The sequence below is a fragment of the Vulpes vulpes genome, chromosome 9, assembly GCF_048418805.1.
Source record: "Vulpes vulpes isolate BD-2025 chromosome 9, VulVul3, whole genome shotgun sequence".
Classification (NCBI taxonomy): domain Eukaryota; kingdom Metazoa; phylum Chordata; class Mammalia; order Carnivora; family Canidae; genus Vulpes; species Vulpes vulpes.
Window position 1 is genome coordinate 105848703 of NC_132788.1, and position 15461 is coordinate 105864163.

Here is a 15461-nt window from a genome sequence, read left to right on the forward strand (position 1 = left end):
CTCCCATGCCTCCTGCGTGGCTCCCAGCTTGTCCACCTGCCTGAGCGCCACCGCCTGACAGAGCCGTGGGTAGCAGCTGCCAGCGGGCGTCCCCGTGTCGCCCACCCAGGGCCCCCCACCATAGCTCTCAGGGATCAGCGACCCAATTCGCGCTGCTCTTGGCGGGGCCTCGATGCCCCCGTTGGTCCCCTTGTGGGAGAGCAGCGTCTCACCTCGGGGTTCCTGTAATGCAAGGTGGGGGGGGGGTAATAAACCTCAGAGGCCACCATCCTGTGATGCCTTCCTGGGCGGATACACACAAACCCTCCAGATCCCAATTTCAATATATACACGGTCGGGGTCGGGGGTGGGCTGGGCGGCGGGGGGGGGGGGCGGTTAGTGCTCGGAATCCGTAGCCAGCTGCTCTGGGTTCAAATCCTCGCTCTACCGCCTGCCTGCGAGCCGGGACTTTGGGCAGACCGGCTAGCCTCTCTGCAGCCAAGACGGCCTGCGTCAGACGCCCCTGGATTAAAGGACTGCCAGCAATGCATGCAAAGGCATACAGTAGGTGCTCAGCGAGTGGCTGGGATCACTGGGGCCCGCCCCGTTCCAGAGGCGAGAGGCCGAGGCTGCGCGCAGGGGAGGAGGGCGCGGGGAGGAGGGGCGGGCCGCCCGGCGGTGGCCGCGTTTCCATGGCAGCCTGGCGGGAGCCGGCCGGAGCGATTAGGCGTCCCGAGGAGCTGCTGCTAAAAATAGCGCGCGCCGCACCGGGCTCATTAGCTGCCGGGCTTTTGGCTGCCAGGTACCCCCTCCCCGGCCCCTCCCCGCTCGCGCGCGGGCGCAGCGAGGCCGCAGGGGACGCGCGGGGACGCACGGCCGGTCCCGGCCCCCCACCCCCGCCCCAAGTCCTTCCCGGGCTCCCCAGTGCCCTGGGCTCCCAGGACCTCCCCGACTTCTTGGGGCGGACCCTCCGCACCCCCCGCCGCGGCTCGGCTCGTGCCGTTCCCTCCGCGTGGGGCCCGGGCCTTGTCCCCGTCGCCTTGCCCGTGTCTCCTTGCGCATCCCCCGCCCAGCCCAGCTCGGGGACGCCAGCCCGGGAGCTCTCGGAGGGAGGGGAGAGTGCGCTTTGGGAGAAGGGCGGGCGCTCAGCCATCCTTCCGAGTTTGCGGAGTGAAGCAGGGGACGACCTCACCCCGCGCGGGCGCCGGGATTTCCCGGGGGGGGGGGGGGGGCCGCGCGCGCCCCCCGCCCAGCAGCTGCCTCTGCAGAGCACGACCTCGCTGTGCGCCGCGGCCCGGGCGCTCGCCCTCTCTGGTCCCCTCCCCACGCCTGTCGGAATCTGCAGACACGCAGGGCGCGCAGCTTGAAAGGGCCTGGCTGGGCCCTCGCGGAGCTGCCAAAATTTGGAAGGGAGATGGAGGGAGAGACGAAGGTAAAGAGGCCCTAGGAGAGGCCGCGCTCATGAAAACCCAGTCTTTTGGGGGAAGCAGTGGGCAGGATTTCTCCCGCAGAGCCTGGAGGGACACTTTCCCCGCGGCCACATGGGGGCGCGTGTGGCACCGTCCAGCTTGGTTGCAGCAGGCTGGGAAATGCAGGGCAGAGGCTCCCGAGGGCACCTCCGGAGGGGAAGTTGGCCTCCCAGGCTTGTTAGCAGGAGAGGGGGCCAGTCTGGGCCTCGCAAGGTGGGCAGTGGCCACGCTCAAAACTTGATCATTTGAGATCTACGTTGCCGTGAATCTAGGACCGTGTCCGTGAATCCGGAAGACGATGGCTTACAGGAAAGAGAAGTTCCATGGCTCCTGTCCTCACTGTCCCGGCATCATCCCCAGGTGATGCAGGGGTGGCTTCACAGTCACCAGGGACCAGACTTCTGTCCCCCGTGGCTCCACCTTCTTGGATGAACTTCCATCTGCGGCCCATCCTGGCTGCTCCAGCGCCTGCCATCACGACCACCTCCCAGATGAGGGGCGGGGAGGGAGGGAGAAGGGGGGGAGGAGGGTCGGTCCTTATGTTCTGAGGTTACAACCTGGAGGTTACATGGATGATTTATGCGCACACCCTGTTGTCCGCTGTGTAGCCACATGGTCACACTGAGCCGCGAGGGGGGCTGGTTCTGTTTGTACAGGAGAAAGCGGAGAGTGAATATCAAGGGCCAGCCCACAGCCTCTGCCACTCACTGGGCGGGGAAGGAGGAGTGGACATTGGTCACTGCCTCGGGGATCCTAGCAGGGCAGTGCCCCTTCCCCTCCATCTCTGCACAGGAGGCCTGCATGACCCAGTCCCGCTCCCTCTCTGCTCTCCCCTCCTCCCTCTCTCCCCCTTGCTCACCCTGCTCCAGCCACATGAGCCTCCATGCTGTTCCTCTGGCACGCCCGCCCGACTCAGTCCTGCCCCAGGGCCTTTGCACAGCCTGTCCCCCCCCCCCCACCTGGGATGCTCTTCCTCCACACCTCTCCATGGTTCCCCGCTTCCCCTACAGATCTCTGCTCAAATGTCCCCTTCTCAGAGGCCTTCCATGAATTTCCTGTTTAAAATTCCAACGCCCCCCCCCCCCCCACACTGCTTGGCCCTTCTTGAAGCCCTCCCTGCCCTCACGGTCTTCCTAGCACTTTGTACCCCCTAAAGCCCTGGAGATCCGTTTGCTCATTGTCTGCCTCCCCACTAGGCCGGGAGCTCGGGAGCTTGACCAGGGCAGAGGTTTCTGCTGTGTCGTTCACTCGGTGGCATTCCCAGGGGCTAGGACAGCACCCGGCCCTCGCTGGGGCTCAGGGAATATCCCGAATCAGTACGCTGAGGGAACAAAGCAGGCGCACCCAGTCCCCTTTCAGAGACCTGGCACCTGAGGTCCTGGTGGAAAGGTGCTCCACCCAAGGACACACGCTGGTGGGTGGCAAGGTCGGTGTGTGTCACCTGCCCAGGTCCCCCTTCCCCGCTGTCGGTTGACCCCCTCTCTCCACCTTTGTCTCCTACCCCGAGAGTCACGTATCAACTTTGGTTTCTGCCTGTGTCTCCTGGAGCACCTTTCTGTTGCCTGCAGCCAAGAGCCTGGGATGACGGAAGAGGCACCATCATGCCGGGCACGGTGCCTGGTTCCACTGGCCGCCAGGTCGCATTTAGTTGCCACCCAAGCATGAAAACCTTTGCAAACTGAAAACCACACCCAAGGGGGACGCCTGGGTGGCTCAGTGGTTGCATGTCTGCCTTCGGCTCAGGGTGTGATCCCGGGGTCCTGGGATCGAGTCCTACAACGGGCTCCCCGCCGGGAGCCTGCTTCTCCCTCTGCCTGTGTCTCTGCCTCTCTCTGTGTGTCTCTCATGAATAAATAAATTAAATATTAAAAAAAAAAAAAGAAAACCACACCCCAAGGGCTCCTAGCCCCAGTTTTGGGGGCATGGAATGATGAAGCCTAGTGTGGGAAAGGAATGAATGGTCCTGGTAACACCCAGGACCAACTGTTCCATCCTTGCTTCCGCCCCGTTCTTAGATGAGGCTCCCTGCCACCCCGGACAGTGCAAAGCTAACGGTCTTGGGTTCGAATCCTGCCTTGAGGGTCAGTGGGGGGCCCATGGGCATCTTCCTCTCCCTCTCCATGCCTCCATGTTCTATAGAGATGTGGGATCCTAAGCACTGTCCTGGGCATGGCACAGAACGCCCCACTGTGCACAGAGCCTGGCATACAGAAGGCGCTCCCCGCGAGGCAGGAAGGTGAGGACACCCGCTGGCTCCCCGAGGCTGCACCCCCCCTCCAGACCCTCCCCACCTTCCCCGCCTCGCTCCATATTCCCCCGGCCGTCCAGTGCCTGGTTTCTGTTTAGTTTAATAATCTCCCGAAAGTTTAATTGTTGTTTTATTCATCCGTGACCTTTTTCTCTCATCTGGAGACGTATTATTGCTAATCTACAAATTTCAAGAACCAGATTTATTTGCAAAACCAATTACCTGCCTATGCAAATGACCTCTTTCGGCGCCCGCCTCCCAGGCCAGCTGGCTGGTGGGGGGAGAGGGGGGAGCCGCTGCCCGCCCCCTTAGAGCCGCTGCTCAAACACTTGGATGCAAACTTATCTATAATTCCTCCGAGCGGGGCAGCCCTCTCGGCCCAGGAGTTAATTAGAATCGCAGTAATCAAGGGAGGCCCTGACCCCACATCTCTCAGCTCTGACCTCCTGGAGGGGCCTCTTGGAGTGGCCGGAGCCTCTGATTGCCTTCCTACCTGGCCCTTCAGATGGGAACGATGCCTGTTCACTCGTTCGTTCGTTCAATCATCCATTCACTAATTCAAAATCACTCATGAGTGTGTACTGTGTGCCAGGCTGTGTACTGTGTTCTAAGCTCTGGAGGCCAATGTGGGGAACTAAGAGGCCAGCCAGAAAGAAGGAAGCTTCCATCTTTGTGAAGCTGACCGTCGGAGAGAAAGCAAACAAGGCAAATAAGGCAAAAGTAGAGCCTGGCCCACGGTTTGGCAAAAAAGTGCTGATTTTTGAAACGCCCAACTTGGTCCTGCCTCAGGGCCTTTGCATTTGCTGTTTCCCCTGCCTGGAGTGCTTTCCCCAACGTCTTGGCCGAGCTGACGCCTCTTTGCACTGTCTCAGCTCATGTGTCACCTCCTCAGGGAAGCCTTCCCTGATTACCGCAGCTACCAGGCATCTTCACCAAACCATTGTGTTCCCCTTTCCCTGCCTTATAATTCATTCTGCTTCTTGAAATTAGAGTAGGCATTGGTGTGTTATTCTCGGTCTCCCGCTCCTTAAATATCAGCTCCTCGAGGAGAGAGGAGCTGTGATTGTTTTGTTTATGGCTGTATCCTCAGCACCTGGGCACTCAAGAATTCTTTGTTGGATGGATGGGTGGACGGATGGATGGGTGGATGGATAAATGGTGCAGGGGCCAGGAGGCCATGCTAGTCACCGTGCAGGGGACACGATAGCTTCTCGCTGTGGTCACCTCGCCCTTGGTGCTTCCCCACTGCCTCTGGAGCGGCTGAAATGTTCCCATTTCACAGCGAGCACATGGAGGCTGTGGATCAACAGCTGAGGGGGTCTCCCTCCGTGGTCCTCGGGGCCCCAGCAGGTGTCCAACAGGTGGAAGGGACAGAGGGGTCACTGGTCAGAGCCCAGGCTGGAGGCAGGGCCTTAGTTCTCAGTCTGATGGTCTCGGTGGGGGGAAGGGATGGTTGGCCAGGCCCAGGTCTCCTCCCCCCTGGCTTCCCTCCCACGTCTCTGGCCCTCTCGTGTCCTGTGTCTCCTTGTCCCTTCCTTGGACCGATTCCTGCCCATCCCCCTGGAGACTCCAGCGGGACCCAGTCTGGGCGTGGCAACTTCCCCTCAAACCCACTCCTTGTCCAGGGCCCTCGCCTCCCGTCCACGACCTGCTTCATGAGCCCTGCCCACGAGCCGAGGGGCATCTGTCTCTTCTTTGCATGTGCTGTTCCCTCTGCCGGTGACACGGTTCCCCTTTAGAGGAACCAGCCCTGGAGGCCTGCCCGACCTAACGATGCCCCCTCCCTGTGTCAGGTACCCTGAGCACATCTCACAATTGAGATGGCACAATTTCAACGATGGCACCATTTGTCCAATTTTTGGCTTAACCTTTATCTTCCCCACACTAGTTGCTAAGCTCCAGGGGAGCGGGGGCCTCAGCTGTCCCAGCAGCTCCAGCGCCCAGCGCAGAAAGGGGCACTCAGCAGGGGCTTAATAAGTGTTCCTTGAGTGTTTGACCAGGGTGGGTGGGAGGGAGGATGGGGGGACGAGAAGGGGCAGGATGGTGGGGGGCTGGGTGGAAGACGGATGGATGGAAGGGGAGGGGAGGAGGGGAAGGTGGGTGGTGGGTCAAAGGGTGGCCGGGTGGGTGGGGGATGAGGGAACCGGTGGAGGGGTGACAGGTAACGGAGCCTCTGGTTGCTGAGCTGGGCTGCCCCTGGCAATGGGCTCCGGCCAAGCCCCCATCCCCGGCCCTCCAGCCCACCACTCTGAGGCTCTGAGGGCTCCGCAGGCCGTGCGTGGGGTGGGCAGAGACGGTGCTGCGGCCCTCTGGCTCCTTCCGCAGGGCTCAGACGTCTCACATGGAGCCGGGGGAGCCAGGCCCGCCTTTGAGATTTATTTCACAGCCCCCCCCCACGCCCCACGCCTGTAGCTAAGCGCATCCTCCTGTTGCCTGGCGGCTCTTAGCCTGAAAGCAATCCCCCCACCCCCCTGGGCCCAGTCCACCCGCCTTTACCCTCTCACTTGATTCAATCCTGGGCCGCCCGCGGATTCAATTATTCTGCTGCTGGGGTGGCCGGCAATTTTCTTCTGGGGCCGGGAGGCTGCTTTGGTATCTGTGTGACTTTGAACAGCACAGCGACCCAGAGACAGAAACACAGAGACAAAAAGACGAAAGGAGAGAGACAAACGGAGAGAGAGACAGACAGAAGCACAGAGAGAGGGAGAAGGGCGGCTCACCTCACTCTGAAGGCCTCAGGCTTTCAACTGGTTCAAAATGGGGGCCACTGTGCAACGATTCCAGAATTTCCCTCATGACCTCGTTTCACTCCCCTGTCCTTCAACACACACAGAGACACACACACACTCTTCAGGACACAAAAATCAAGCCAGTCTTTGTTGAGGACACTGTTAATGGCCAGAACAGCTCTGAGATGGAACCGGAGCTTGTTGGAAGGTAGTGAGCTCCTCATCCGGAGCAGAATCCAAGCAGAGGCTGTGCACTACAAGTTCCTTTCGGATTCCAAGTGTGTTCACGGTGCCCACTTCTTCTGCATCGAGGCCTTTAGTACTGAGCACCCGTTAAGTACTGAGGCCTGGGATGGAGGGAGCGAGGGGGCAGAGAGGGGACAGGGACATGGCAGGTCGTTCGGGGCCTAGTGGGGCCACGGGGTTGAGCTTCTCCCCCAGGGAGGTGAGAGCCCTGAAGGACTGTGGGCAGAGGGAAGGGACCTGAGTCGGGTTCCCCCTCGGTGGCTGCCAGGGAGCATCTCGGCCCCCCTCTGGCTTTGGCTGAATGACCTTGGGCTTGTCCCCGCCCTGCCCTGGCTCCGGGGGCCAGGCAGGGCCCTCTGTGCACACCCCCTCGTCCCCACCATCAGAGCCTCCTCGGGGGACCGTTGGTGACTCCGGTGCCCCGCATCTCGGGTGATTATCTGTGCGCCAGCCCTCCTGGGAGCTTGCACACAATAATGAAATCACCGAATCTCGTGATCGGAGACTTAAGGGGGGGCGTCCTCGGCAGCCGTCGCCTGTCCCCGGAGAGACGTTCCCAAGGCTCCCGCAAGGAGAGAAGATACTTCCTCCTCATTCTGCCTGCCTCCCCTGCCAGGAGCTTGAGCAAAATCAGCCGCTCCCTGGAGAGGGATCTTGTGGGACTTTCATATTCATTCGGGCTGTGTCGTCGGAGTCTCTCAGGTCCTGGCCACGCGCCCTCCTTGCCGCGCGGCTCCGGGCGGCTCCCTTCCTGTCTGGGTCTCGATTTCTCCAACCTGGTTCCTGACCGTGGCTTCTAAGCTTCCTGTGAGGGGCTGCATAATGTGGGGTCACTCCCTGAGAGGCACAACCTTTCCCTGTGCCCCCCCACCCCCGGCTTTTAAATTGTGGTCGGATACCTATAATGTAAAATCCACCATCTGAATGATTTTTGAGTGTCAGGCCCAGTGGCATTAGGTGTCACCCCATCCAGCCACAGAATTTTTTTTTAATCATCCCAAACAGAAACTATATCCATGATTTTTGCTTTGTTGCAAAACTGAGTATCTTGGCAATGCTGAGGTCCTCCATTGTTTTACGGGGTCGCACAGGACGTGGTGCAATGGGTGGATCATCCTTCGAGTTCTTTTTTTTATTTTAGAGATTGTATATATTTATTCATGAGAGACACACACACACAGAGGCAGAGACAGAGGACAGGGAGAAGCAGGCTCCCAGAGGAGACCCCAACTCAGGACCTGATCCCAGGACCCCAGGATCACGCCCTGAACCCAAGGCTCAACCACTGAGCCACCCAGGCATTCCCATCCTTCAAGTTCTAATCTTCCCTCATTCCTCCCGGGTTTTCTTTCTTTCTTTCTTTCTTTCTTTTTTTTTTTTTTTTTTTTAAATTTTATTTATTTATTTATTTATGATAGTCACAGAGAGAGAGAGAGAGGCAGAGACACAGGCAGAGGGAGAAGCAGGCTCCATGCACCGGGAGCCTGATGTGGGATTCGATCCCGGGTCTCCAGGATCGCGCCCTGGGCCAAAGGCAGGCGCCAAACCGCTGCGCCACCCAGGGATCCCTCTTTCTTTCTTTCTTTCTTTCTTTCTTTCTTTCTTTCTTTCTTTCTTTCTTTCTTTCTTTCTTTCTTTTTTCCTCCTGGGTTTTCTAAGCTTCCTACACTCTGCAGTTTATGCTCATGATCACTGAGCGGTGGTGGGGCCGAGAGCTTGTTTTCTGGGGTGACATCAAGCATCCTTAGCTGCAGGTAGGGCGGCGGCACCCGCCAATGAGACTGGATGTGTGGGGGCAGGTCCCGCAGCTCTGTTCGGCGCTATACCTTGAAGGAGGTCAGCAGGGGTGGGGGGCTCAGGGATGGGCCTGGGCAGTGGGCAGGAGACATCCTCTCTTTACCAAGTGTTGCTGGCCAGTGACAAGTCCAAGGTCACGGCCGAGTCTGCAACGCACCTGCCAGTGCCTCGGCCTGAGGCCTCCTGATGTCCGTCTGCTGTTCTCAGCGGGGCTTTTTCCTTTGCCTTAAGAGGGCCTCCGGCTGTTGGAAAGGAAAGGCCAGCAGATCCTCAGCGAGCCTCCCTAGCAAGGGGCCCGGAATAGGATGGCAGGGAGGGGGTGCTGTTCTGAGGGCCCCCGCTGGTCCCTCTCCAGCCTTCAAGGCCGGACGAACATCCCCTGGCTCTGAAGCCCTCCCGAGAAGGTGGACGGAAAAGGAGGTTAATGGGATGCCTGGTGAGGTGGAACTCAACAGTTTTTAATCAGGAGAGGCTGGCAGCCACATTTCGTTGGTCGAGGGGAGGCAGCTAAAGTCTGTGAAGCAGAACTTTTTTCTTTTGGGGACAGCCAGCGGAGCGATTCCTCCTACTTTTATTCATATTTAAGTGCGAGCGCGTCGTGGTGTGGTGAGCGGTGGTGACGGTGCCGGTGGGTGCTGTAGCAGATCGCATCTGTCAAGCCTGCCCCGAATCCAACCGCCGGAAGCACGTGGTGCTGGTTTTTGTTCACAGGGCTGCAGATGAGCTGGGCGATCCTGCTCGTCTCAATCGGCCACAGACCCGCCTCTGCGGTCCACTTGGGGCAGAGAAGGCAGCTCCGCCCGGCTTGGTGGAGCTCTCTTGTTCCGGGGGTGGGGGGCAGCTGGCCGTTGGCTGGGACAACTGGATTTCCTTCCATGAGCATCTTCTGTGAAGGGCAAGGATGACCTTCTGGCAGACTAGCCTGGGGCTGCTCGCGCAGGAGGGTGACCAGAGATACGCAAGGCCTCTTGAACTTGGAAGCAGATTCTGTGCCTGTGGAACCTGGCAACAACTGGGGCCTCTGCTGACACTTGGGTTGTAGGCTTTTGAGAAATCCTGAAGCAGAGAAGCAGCTAAGAGACTGTGAGATGATAAACAGGTTTTGCTGTAAGCTGCTAGGTCTGTGCGCATTTGTTACGCAGCACTAACTAGCTGACACACCTCTCCCCAGACTCCTGGATGTGCGGAGCTCCTTCCCAGGTCCTCTCTGATGGGTTGAGGTGGCCTTGATGGAGATCTAAGGGCAAGAAAGGGCACTCGGTGGTGTCCCGGTGGGGACCCACTCCTAAGGAAAGAGGGAGGGGGCTGGATTCTAACACAGGGCTCAGTGGGGATGGAAGTCCTACGTCACTCACTTTGGCTGTCTTGCTGTCTAGCTTGGTGATGGGGACCTGAACTCATTCGTGAGCAGAAACCAGGTGAGTGTCACCTTGAAGCCCCGCTGGGGTGTGCGCAAGGATCGGACTTAGGACAAGATCCTTGTCCCTGAAAGGAAGCAGGACTGCACAGAGCGGTTGTTCAGCATCGCCGCCTTGGGGCCGCCACAGAAGCAAGAGCAGGAATGGCCCATCTGCCCCACCACCCCGCCCTCTCTCCGTCAGATGTTTGAGAAAGCACGACTGAGCCGTGGACGCAGAAGGGTCTGGGGGTCCTGGACAACTTGAGGGAAACGTCAAGAGGCAGCCAGTGGGAACTTGTGGGATTTGTGGGAAGAATGATGGAGGACGGACTGTATCTTGACCATCTTTTTTTTTTTTTTTTAATTTTTTTAAAATTTATTTATGATAGTCACACAGTGAGAGAGAGAGAGGCAGAGACACAGGCAGAGGGAGAAGCAGGCCCCATGCACCGGGAGCCCGACGTGGGATTCGATCCCGGGTCTCCAGGACCCAGGATCGTGCCCTGGGCTAAAGGCAGGCGCTAAACCGCTGCGCCACCCAGGGATCCCTCTTGACCATCTTCGCTTTAACCTGTCCCGCATCCTTTCTTCTTTCGGGACGGCACCTTGGACTTTCCTCGGGGGGAGGGGAACTTCCCGTGTCTTGCTTTTGGTTCATGAGGTTCAGGCAGGCTTGGCTTCAGCCTGGGCACCAGGCCGGGAAGCTATGGCCCAGGGAGCAGCCACACTCATATCCTCTTGAGCTCACCTTTGTGTGCAAAAGCATTAATTAATTAATTAATTTATTTATTTATTTATTTTTGTGCCTCAAGACATTTATTGGGGACACAACTCTGCGACAGGGTTTTTTATTTTTATTTTATTTAAAAAAAATTTTTTTTTCAGAAGGCAAAATTTTTCTTTTTTCTTTTTTTCCAGAAAGCAGAATTAATGCAGGACTCAACCTTTACACACGGGGTCTTGGTGAGTAAATATGCAGCCACCTGGCCCTATGGTTGGGCTAACTCCGAGGTGTGTCCTCCTCCCGCAGTATCCTAGAGCCCCCTCCCCTCCGCCACCACCCGCTCATCCACGCCCCTGTGTTGGCCAATTTTCTTCCCCCGGTTCACTTTTCTCTCCGCCTCGATGCCTCCTGGGATCAACCAATATACTATCTTCCCTGCCCCACCCCCCAGATCCTTGCCTTGGGGTCCCTTTTTGGGGAAGCCCAGTAAAGTTAATGCAGGGCTGGCCCTTCAGAGGATGCTGAACCTCTCTGGCTTCAGTGATTGGCTCAGGGTCACCCATCATGACCCAAACTGGCCCCAATCAGAGTGAGCTTCTGAACATTTGCTGGGTTAAGGGGGGGAGGGGGAAGTTCTGCTATGGGGGAGGGGTGGGGAAGATACTTGTTTTCCTCTGAGGTTGCTGGGCTGATGGGTCCCTAGTCTTCCTAGCACCTATCTGATCACCCAGAGGGAAACACTTCCCTGAGAATGGAGCGAATAGAAAGGAAAATATGGTCTGGGCGTGATTTGAGCACCTGGATCAAACCATGCCTGCCGCTCTATAGTTTGTTATAAAAGCCGTCTTCTTTCTTAAGAAGAATCTGAATCGATTCATTTTTTTTTCTTTGTCACTTGCAGACCAAACAGTCCCGGATATGGAAGATCTGGAGCTGGTAAAGCTGTTCTCCCGGGCACTATATGAGTTCGCTGGGGCTGCCATCACAAAGTACTAGGGACCGGGCAACTTCCACACCAGATATTTATTTTCTCACAATTCTGGAGGCTAGAAGTTTGAACTAAAGTCTTGGCAGGATTGTTTTTTTCTTTTTTTCTTTTTTTTTTCCGGAGGCCTCTCTCTTTGCCTTGTAGATGGCTGTCCTCTCCGTGTCCTCGCGTGATCCTCCTTCTGTCTCTGTCCTAATCTCCTCTTCTTCTAAGGACACCAGTCCTATTGAATCAGGGTCCCCCCTAATGACCTCCTTTAACTCAATTAGCTCTTTAAAGACCTATTTCCAAATACAGTCACATTCTGAGGTCCTGGGGGTTAGTTAGGGCTCCCACGTGTGAATTCAGGAGCGGGGGGAACAAGTCAGCCCATCACGGGCACCAGGCAGGTGATCTCTATCGTGGAATGAACAGAACCCGTCTCTCTGAACAACTGTCTTGACTGGTCCCAGAGGTGGAAGGTCCAGGGACTGCTGGGGTGATGGGCAGGGGGCGGGGGGCGGGGGGAGTCACTAAGCCTCAGAGCACCAAATGCTTCTCTTATTCCTCCAGCCCAAGTGCCTCACTGGGTCACTGCCCAGCCCCAGGCACCCCAGAATTTTTCAAGGCTCCTCATTACCTACAGCAGAGCCCTGACTCTCTCCACCTGGTGTTTAGGTCTTTTGGTGGTTTATTCCCCCTCTCCTCTTGATGCCCTAACACCCTTGTGTAGCGTCCAGCCCCCATGCTTTTTGTGCAAGTCCTTCACCCACCAGGTCTTTTGCCTCCCCTCAGTTCCTCCAAATTCTCCCAGTATTTTAAGCCCCAGGTCAAATGATACCTCTTCCAGGAAGCCTTCCTGGGCTACCCTTGAAATCTCGTAGGGCCTAATACAGGATTTATCCACTGCCAATATCTGGAGGGCTTGGCATAGTTCACATAACCCTCCCGTCAGCCCTACAGTGCAGATTCCTTTTTCCCAAACCCATTTTGCAGATGAGGAAATGGAGGCGTAGCAAGATTAATCCCTGACCTGGCATTACAGGAGAGGCTGAGCGGAGGACCTGGCGCGCGAACCCCACAATCTGTGCTTCTACCCCCTACTCTCTGGTTGGTGAGTGTCTCCGTGATGGATGGGCTGACCTTCCTTGCCTGGGTGGCCCTGGCATGATGCCTCCTCCAGGGTGCAGGAAGCTGGGCAGACACGGGGAGAGGGAGGGATGAAGGGCGCCAGGGCGGAGGAAGGAGGGTGGCGGGCAGCAAGAGGCTAGAGCAAGATTGATCATCTGCAGAGCCCTGGGTCCGTGTGGCCACGTGGCCGGTGGCTTTTGTGGAGATACGTCGCGTTGCAGACTCAGCACTTGGCCGGCTTCCTGTCACTGCTGCTGCCCCAGCCTCTGCCAGGAGAAGGGCTTAGTGGGGCCCTGGTGCTGCGGGGTAACCCAGGCCGGGTCCTCTGGAGCCTCTGTCGGGCAGCGTGGCTTTCTCCTCTGCTGCGGGGAGGGCAGTGATCTGTGGCCCGATGGACTTGGGTTCAAGTTCTGGCTCTGCCACCTGCTGGGTGCCCTTGGAGTGCCCTTTGACCTCCCTGCACCCCTTCATGCTCTCCTTTGTCACACCTTTCTCTGGGCGGGGGGGGCTGTGTCAGCTCATGCGGGCGTCCTGGAGGCCGGTGCCGACGTCATAAGTGGCCAGCGAGTGAGACCCACAGTAATAGTAATGATGGTGGCGAGGGGGACACAGGCTTTGCCATCACGCTTGCATGGGTTCAACTTCCAGCTTTGGGAATTCCAGACTGCGGGCAAGTTATTCTGTGTCTGTGGGCCTCAATGTTCTGATCTGGGCAATGGGTACAGTGGGGGTGTTTCCCTTTGCGGAGGCCTGAGAAGGTAAAGGCCATGATGCCCGGAGTGCGTCCGATGACATGGCCAGCAGCAGTGGCGCAGATGGCATGAGGGTAACTAGCCCGTTGACTTTCAGAGAGAGAGTGTCCCCGTGGGCTCAGTGTAACCCACGGGGTCCTGAGACTCGGAAAGTGGGGGCCGGAGAGGAGAGACAGCAGTGGGAGGGCTCCGCCTGCCTTCGCTGCCTGTGAAGATGGAGGGAGGGGCCGGGGCCCAAGGAACCTGGGCGCCCCGGAAGCTGGACGGGTGTCCCCTGGGGCCTCCAGAGGGACCAGCCCTGTGGACCCTTTGGCTTCAGGGCCCCCCGCGAGCCGTGTCTCGCTTCCGACCTCCAGAAGCGTAGGGTGGTAAATTTTACTGCTGTTCTTTTATTAAGAGCGTCGTACATTGTGGTGGTTTGTCACAGGAGCCACATTGAGGGCCCGGCAGTGTCCGCTGTGCTCTGCCCCCTTCCGTCCCCCCTGCCCTTCCTCACCTGCGCCCGGCTGCCCCGAGCAGGTGGAGGACTGGCGCTCTGTCAAAGACTACATTTCCCAGGCTCCTTTGCAGCTAGCTATCCAGGTGTGGCTGTGTGATGGGGGTGGAGTAGAGGCGGGGTGGGGTTGTTCCTGGGAAGGTCCCTTGAGGGAGACAGTCCTCTCTGGAGAGAGCCTTTGTCCTTCCACCCTTCTTCCTTCCTGGGGCTGGAGCAAGGGTGTGATGGTCACTTTTGGCAATCATTTGGCAGTAGCTGAATATATCATCCCTGAATTAATAGAAGTAGCCATACATAGAGAAGAATGGGGAGGGGTGATAGGAGAGGGGGAGAGAGAGAGAGAATCTTAAGCAGGCTCCACGCTCAGCACAGAGCCCAACGCAGGGCTCGATCCCACACCCCTGAGATCATGACCTGAGTCGAAATCAAGAGTCAGATGCTTAATGGACTGAGCCACCCAGGCGCCCCAAGCCATCCGTTTACTTAACAAGCATCGAATGAGCACTTGTTGTGCGCCACTGAGAGCACGTGAACAAAACAGATAAAAATTTCTGCTCTTGGGGAGCTGACACTTGGAGCAGGTGATGAACAAATACAGAGTCAGGATGTCTTAAGAGCTAGGGAGAGAAAAAGGGAAAGGGTATCAGAGAGAGAGCGCAAAAGCATCAATCAGCCTGGTTCTTGGGAGAGGTGGTTTTTGGGGACGCCTGGGTGGCTCAGTGGTTGAGTGTCTGCCTTGGGCTCAGGGTGTGGTCTCGGGATCCGAGATCGGGTCCCGCATCGGGCCTGCTTCTCCCTCTGCCTGTGTCTCTGCCTCTCTCTCTCTCTCTCTCTGTCTGTCTCTCATTAATAAATAAATTAAATCTTTTTATTTTAAAGGTGCTTTTGAGTAAAGACCTCAGTGATTTGTTGTGCAACAAGAATGCTTTGCAATGTTGAGGCAGAGCCATTTGGGTTTTCCTGTTACTTGCAGCCAAAAGCATCACCGGGAGCGTTTCCTTCTTTGAGTTCTCTTGTCACATCCACGGGTGAGGCAGGACATAGCCAGCCTACAGATCAGGAGACTGAGGCTGGGGCGGGGGGCGGCGCTGACATGTCCAAGATCCAGCACCAATAAGAGGGAGGGCCAGGACTGGAAGCCTGGAGTGGGTGCTGGGGGCCTCAGGAGGAATAAGGCAGTGATGGCGTGATCGGGGTGGTGGGGGGCAGGACGATGCAGGAAGACACATGTCCTACCTCTGCACCTTCTGCTTCCTCAGTCTCCACTGGCTGTGATGCCTTCTGCTTCCGATGATCCCAGCTGCAGCCACACCTCCTCCGGGAGGCCCCCCCTTGATCCCCAGGATCGCAGTGGGATCGTCATGCCCTGCGGCTGAGAGCTCAGGGTGTTGGGGGACAATCGTGGTCCCCTCCTCCCTTCCCAGCCTTTGTGCCATCATGTTTATGCATCGCGCTGGAAAAAACTGATTACATTCCAGCCTGACCTTCCCGCTGTCGGCGGGGCCCATTACCTCGTCAATCACA

The 15461-nt window shown here is 57.6% G+C and overlaps 1 long non-coding RNA gene across 1 annotated transcript; it reads left to right on the forward strand.

Annotated features, from left to right (window-relative positions):
* Positions 1 to 631: 631 nt before the first annotated feature.
* Positions 632 to 14818, forward strand: LOC112935585 (uncharacterized). The gene is made up of 6 exons (XR_011994496.1): positions 632 to 781; positions 9845 to 9886; positions 10786 to 10830; positions 11493 to 11527; positions 12555 to 12672; positions 12851 to 14818. It is a non-coding gene; the product is annotated as an uncharacterized lncRNA (long non-coding RNA).
* The last annotated feature ends 643 nt before the right edge of the window (positions 14819 to 15461 follow it).